Source organism: Ochotona princeps, chromosome 27 (genome assembly GCF_030435755.1).
Source record: "Ochotona princeps isolate mOchPri1 chromosome 27, mOchPri1.hap1, whole genome shotgun sequence".
NCBI classification, from domain to species: domain Eukaryota; kingdom Metazoa; phylum Chordata; class Mammalia; order Lagomorpha; family Ochotonidae; genus Ochotona; species Ochotona princeps.
Genome location: NC_080858.1, coordinates 10,972,622 through 10,978,294, shown reverse-complemented (window position 1 = coordinate 10,978,294; position 5,673 = coordinate 10,972,622). Strand labels below are relative to the sequence as shown.

The window sequence follows — 5,673 nt, the reverse complement described above, 5'->3', positions numbered from 1 at the left end:
GCAGAGAAAGATTGCAGGGCAGCGTATTCATGGAGGAAACTGCGGGTGTAAAGGTGAGCATTTTTAACATCTGTTTTGGCCAAGAAGTTTCAAGAATCATGTCTCAGAATTAAAATAACAAAAATAAATCAGGAAAATTTCATGCTTCCTATTTCTCTGCAGCTTAGAACATGATTAATTTCTCTGAACACATCATTTAAAGTTTGAGAAATCCTAAGATTAATGTGTAATTGTTAAAATAGATCTGTAAAATGACAAAATGTCCTCCCAGATGTCTTTGGGTACAAATATTCATCCTTGTTGACAGTTCCTCATACTGAAATTTTGTTTATTGATTGAATGTATTAAAAAAAAATCAAGGGTGATGGAGAGAGCGAATGAAAGAGAGAGAGATTTTCTATTGTCTGGCTTATCCCCTAAATTTTTCAGCAGGCTAGTCAAGATAGAAAAAAAAACTGGAGTAAGGAATTTATTTTTATTACTATTTTTTTGCTGCTGCTGCTTTTTTTTTTTTTTTTTTTAGAGTAAGGAATTTCATCCAAGTCTCCCATGTATGTGAGAGGGAGCCAAGTACTTGAACCATCATTGCTGCCCCTCTGGGACATTAGCATGAAGCTGGATCAGAAGTATAGGCAGGATTTATACTTACCTGACAGGGGAGATACCATGACCACACAGGTGGTTTTCCCAGGGTGAGGCTCATCCATTGTTCTTGGGATGTGCTGAGCGCTGCAATTTCCCCAAACGTGGGAAACTGGACTGCATAATTTGTGGTGGTGGGGGACTGCGTCCATGCTTTCCCCTACTAAAAAAAAAGTATAGGCAGGATTCAGTTGCAACCTCTGTGAGATGGGATATGTGTCCCAAGGTGTGGCTTGAGTTGCTGCACCACGATGTGTGCCCCCATATTGGAGAATTTTAAGAAGCAAAGCTCATGTGAGCAAAACTCCATCCCTGCTCTCCTAAGCAACCTGGACAATGCAGAATTCGGCAGACTAATAACATGCCACTGACAGAGCAATTTGCATAAATTCATCCGTAATACAGGAGAGAAACTGTTGATTTTGTAGGTGGGAAGCAAAACTGGCTTGGGGATTTCTGCATTTAGATGTCACCTCATGAGAGGCAGACCTGGTACTCATGCCAGACAGCGGAGAAGGGTCTAGGAAGGTGAGGTGGCTCTTCACTCTGGACTGCTCCTTAGAGAGTCTTTGCTGGTTTCTGAAGTGAAACGTGACATCTCTGTCATGAAGCAGAAGATGTGTCAGGGGATTGTAGGGCCTGAAATATGACAGACAAACAGGCATGGGGCTCCAGCCAGACTACCAGCCAGGTGTGCCAGCAGACGGGCTGTGGCAGTGTGTAAATGAATAGATACTTGGTCAGTGGACTTCATGTTTTCTTGACTGGCTTTCTACTCTTCAAAGAGATCAAGTCAGATGTGGCCATAAATGCAAGACTTTAGAGAACTGTGTACAGCTATTATTTTCATGGACTAATCTTGGAGCACAACACCCATCTGTTTGATCAGGGCTCACTATTTTGATAATGTTTTTCATATGAAAATTAATAGAATGTAATACAGAGTGAGGGACATTGGAGAGCTTCTGCAAGAGCACTGTCATGTGCTAAGGCCTACTGTCCCTTCTTTCTGTCTGAGTCTCTTCCTTTGCTTTCTTTCTCCCTCTCATTCTCTTCCTGGAGATACTCCAATGAGTTACATAAACCACCTTCTAAAAAACAGGAAGATATTAAATTGGACCATGAGAGCCATGAGTCACAGAGCAATTCTCCAATCTATCTGAAGGAAGGAAGAAATAAACAGAGTCAAATGCTTGTTTACATATTGGCCAGCAACTCATTTTCCCCCCTCTGTGATGTTCTTTTTTACCATCCTGGAGGTCCTCTTACTGTTGATATTTAGTTATTTCCTAAGTTACAGTCATTGATATCTCTGCTTGGGACTATCACATAACATCAACATGTGGTTCTTGTTAACTATTAAAACCTTACTGATAAAGTATCAAAAGGAATACACAGAGAGCTGCTCGAGTTTTCAATTGGCTCCCAACCTTCTCCCATTTCTCCACATAATAGGATGGCTTTTTTATTCTGAAAATCAAAGATACAAGTCTTGGTGACAGATTGAAAAAGGGAGTTAAGTGAAGTAAATGAACTTTAAATTATTGGCTAACTCAATTAAGTTATAAAACACACCACTTTGTTTCTCTTGCTAATCACCAATTAACCCAAAATTACTTAGTTAAAAATTTCTATTGATATAATTTTATTTCTCGTCATTTAAAGTAGAATTCAGGGGCTGGCACTATGGTATAGTTGGTGAAGCTGTTGCCTGCAGTTCTAACATCACATTTGGCACTGGTTCGAGTTCCAGCTGCTCCACTTGTGATCCAGCTTCCTGATTTTGTTCTGCAAAAGCCAGCAGAGGTTGGCCCGAGGACTTGGGCCCCTGAACCCATATGGGAGACCCAGAAGTAGCTGCCAGCTTCAGACTGGCCCAGCTCCAGCTGTTGTGACCATTTGGGGAACAAGCCAGTGAATGGCAGATCTGTTTCTCTCTCTGTAACTGCCTTTCAAATCTTTTTTTTAAAAAGTAGAACTCATCATTTATTTAGTTTTCCTAAATTTAGAAATACAGTAAAAGTGTAGTATCTGATGTGGCCAGGGAGAATTCCAAATCCTCAGACTTAAGATTCTTAGTGAAGAACAGACTGATTGCAATTCACCACACACCTGTAATTTCTGGAGTCCCTAGTTGGCTGTGCAGAACTAAAGCATATTACAGTGAGGCATGGACATTAAGATGTGCCTTGGTTTTTACGGAAATGTCATTTTAAGGTAAACATTTGAGAGCACATGTTGAAAATAGGCAGAAGTGAGTTTACCTGGAAAATAATTTGTGTATATATTGGAGATTGGTGGTGGAAAGACAATTAACCAGCGATGAAGTGACAAAGAGAGGAGGAACACGGGATGGCCTTAGGTTATCAAGTTGTAGTTTGTACAATGTGTGTCCATGTATAAATCTTTCTGAATGTGAGCTTTGTGGTAGTGATAGTGCACTATGCTGGCCTAGGTTCTGTTCACATTTGTATTCTTGAAACTCAGGCTGTTTCATATCATACACTCAGCACCTCGTCTGGGTGCTCCAGCTACCACCCACACCCACCAGCTTTGTTGGGCTTGAGTTGAGTCCTGTCTTCGTGAGTCCTTGTAGCATCTGTAAGCCTGAGAGTGGCCATCCTCTCTGATGTCCCTCCCAAGGAGCAGACAGTTGGGCTGAGGTCGTGCTCTTCATTGGGAGCTTGCTGCCTTTTCTCTGCGCTGGGTCCCTATCGACTGACCCATCTGCCTTGTTCTGTCACATTCTTTTGTGCTGCTTGCCTTGATTTGCACCCATGTACATTGGATATGAAGGCTGATTTTGCATGAGTCCTTCATCTGTTCAGAAATGTCAGGGCTTCCTGTTCATATAGTTGTGAGACAGACCTTCCCGGGTCCCCTATCACCTGGTAGTCTTTTGCTTTTTTAAACTTCCCCTAGCCTCCTGTGTGAATTCTTCCTGGACCTGATGCCTTCTTACAATCCCAGGCCTGGTGACCTCCTACTACATGACATCCGCATACTCGGTTCCAGCCTCCTGCCCTTGAGATCGCTCCAAGGCTAGTTTCTTTGCCTGAGCCTGAAGAATTGAATCAAGCACATTTTGAGGTTCTTTGGCGTATAGTGTGTGATGATTCTTTCTACTCTAGCCTTTGATACTGTGGGTGAGGAGAAGGCGTAGGAAAACTAACTGTAGCTGCAAGCGCTTGGCCCCGTGTTGATCAGGGGAGGTGGCTCTCACAAGTCTCCGGTTCTGTCTGTGCTCCTGGGCTCTGATTCATTTGTACAGAGGGGCCGTCACTCACGCTGGGTTTAGAGTTGCCTGGGCCTTCTGCTCATGGTCTTCCCTAATCTATGTGTTCCTCTTGTGACCTTTTCTGCTTCAAGAGATATTAGTGTTTTTTTTAAAATAATTCAACCTATTTCTTTATTATTTAAGACACTCTATTGAAGCTTCTACACCTACACTGGGTCTTTGTATTTGGGATGGTCACAGAGTTTAGAAATTAGTGTAAAATTTGTCTGTGCATACTCTGAAAACCCCTCCATTGAGAGGGCAAATTAGTGGCCAAAGGCTGCTCAGTTGTCCTTGTTAATGCATTGTCTTTATTTCGACTGCCAAAGATCATTTAGAAATATGCTCAAATACCATTTCGATGCTGAGGTAGTGAAGTTTCTTCAATAAGGAAATCATAAAAATATGAAGTAGTTCCTTTTGCATTACTCTGTAAAAATCGTGGGTGTATACCTTAAGTGGGTTTACACCCTGCTTCCAAAAGAACACCTGAAGGTGACCTCCTTTTGTTGTGGGAGGGGTTCTTTGCTGTTTTATTCACCTTTGTAATAACCACATAGACCCTCTGAAAGAATGGTAATGCACTGCTTCGACAGTCACCTAAAATAAATTATATAAACCACACAGATCTGTAAAGTGCTTTCATGTATCATCCTTCTATGGTGTGGTGCAGTGGAGTGACACAGGTCAGCATCTTGGTGTTTCAAGTGTTAACTCCCAGTGGCTCCCCTTGAAAAGAGGGACCATTTCTTGTTTCCCGGAGATCTCAGCGTGATGTCAGGCCTAGAACACACCATCCATGTTCCGTTTATGGTGCATCAAACTGAAATAATAATGTTTACTTTTGACTTACATACCACTAAGTCTCTAATGTATAGTGCCTGTCATGGTGCTGGTGTCTAGCTGGCACATGGTAACACAACTGCATTTCTTCCCTTTCAGGCAATCTAAATTTCAAAAGCTGCTAAAGAAAGTGCACTTTTAAGAAAATAGCAATATGCCTACTTTATTTTAAGTGATTTCTTCAACAATTTTCAAACTCACTTTCAGTTACTTGAAAGGCAGAGAGAGAGAGAGAGAAAGAGGAGATCAATCTTCTGTCTGCTTGTTCCTCTGCAGATGCCTGCGGTAACCAAGGCTGCGGGAGCCAGGGACCCAGTGCAGGTCTCTTACATAAGTGGCAAGGACCCAAGTACCTGAGCCGCCACCACCTGCCTTTTGCAGGGTGCACATTAGCTAGCAGTGGAAGTTGGAACTAGAGCTGTGACGGTAACCCATGTGCTATATGGGATGCAGGTGTGCCGTAAGACAGCATCTTTATACTGCTGCTTAGAGTCCTTACTCACTGGGAGAATTGTGTGCAGCCTGCGTCCTGAGGAGGAATCCTGGGACATTCGGAGAGTCTCAGATTAGTCCCATACCTCAGGTATAAAAAAAGTTTCATGGTGAGATCTTTACCAAGGTGGTGTAACTTAAAGGTTGCTAGTGTTAGAAGGGTGTTTTTGAATTTGGGAATGGTAATGAGAATGACCATGGAATTAAGCACATGAATTATTGAGCACATTACCTCACTCTGTAAGAGGACAAAAATCCACAAGTAGCACATGCAAAATAGCCTTTTCCCCTAACGGATGGAACATTAGTGAGTCCCAGTGACGCGGGAGTGAAGATTCACAATGAGCGGAGTCGTAAATCTTAATCCAGTAGTTGAAATGAATGCTTGTTTTAGAGAATGTTGTTATTTGTGAGAGCAG

At 42.3% G+C, this 5,673-nt stretch overlaps 1 non-coding gene across 1 annotated transcript; it reads left to right on the top strand.

The window, feature by feature from the left end:
- The first annotated feature begins 641 nt into the window (after positions 1-641).
- On the top strand, positions 642-805 carry LOC118760284 (U1 spliceosomal RNA). The gene has a single exon (XR_004996687.2). It is a non-coding gene; the product is annotated as a U1 spliceosomal RNA (small nuclear RNA).
- Positions 806-5,673: the final 4,868 nt, after the last annotated feature.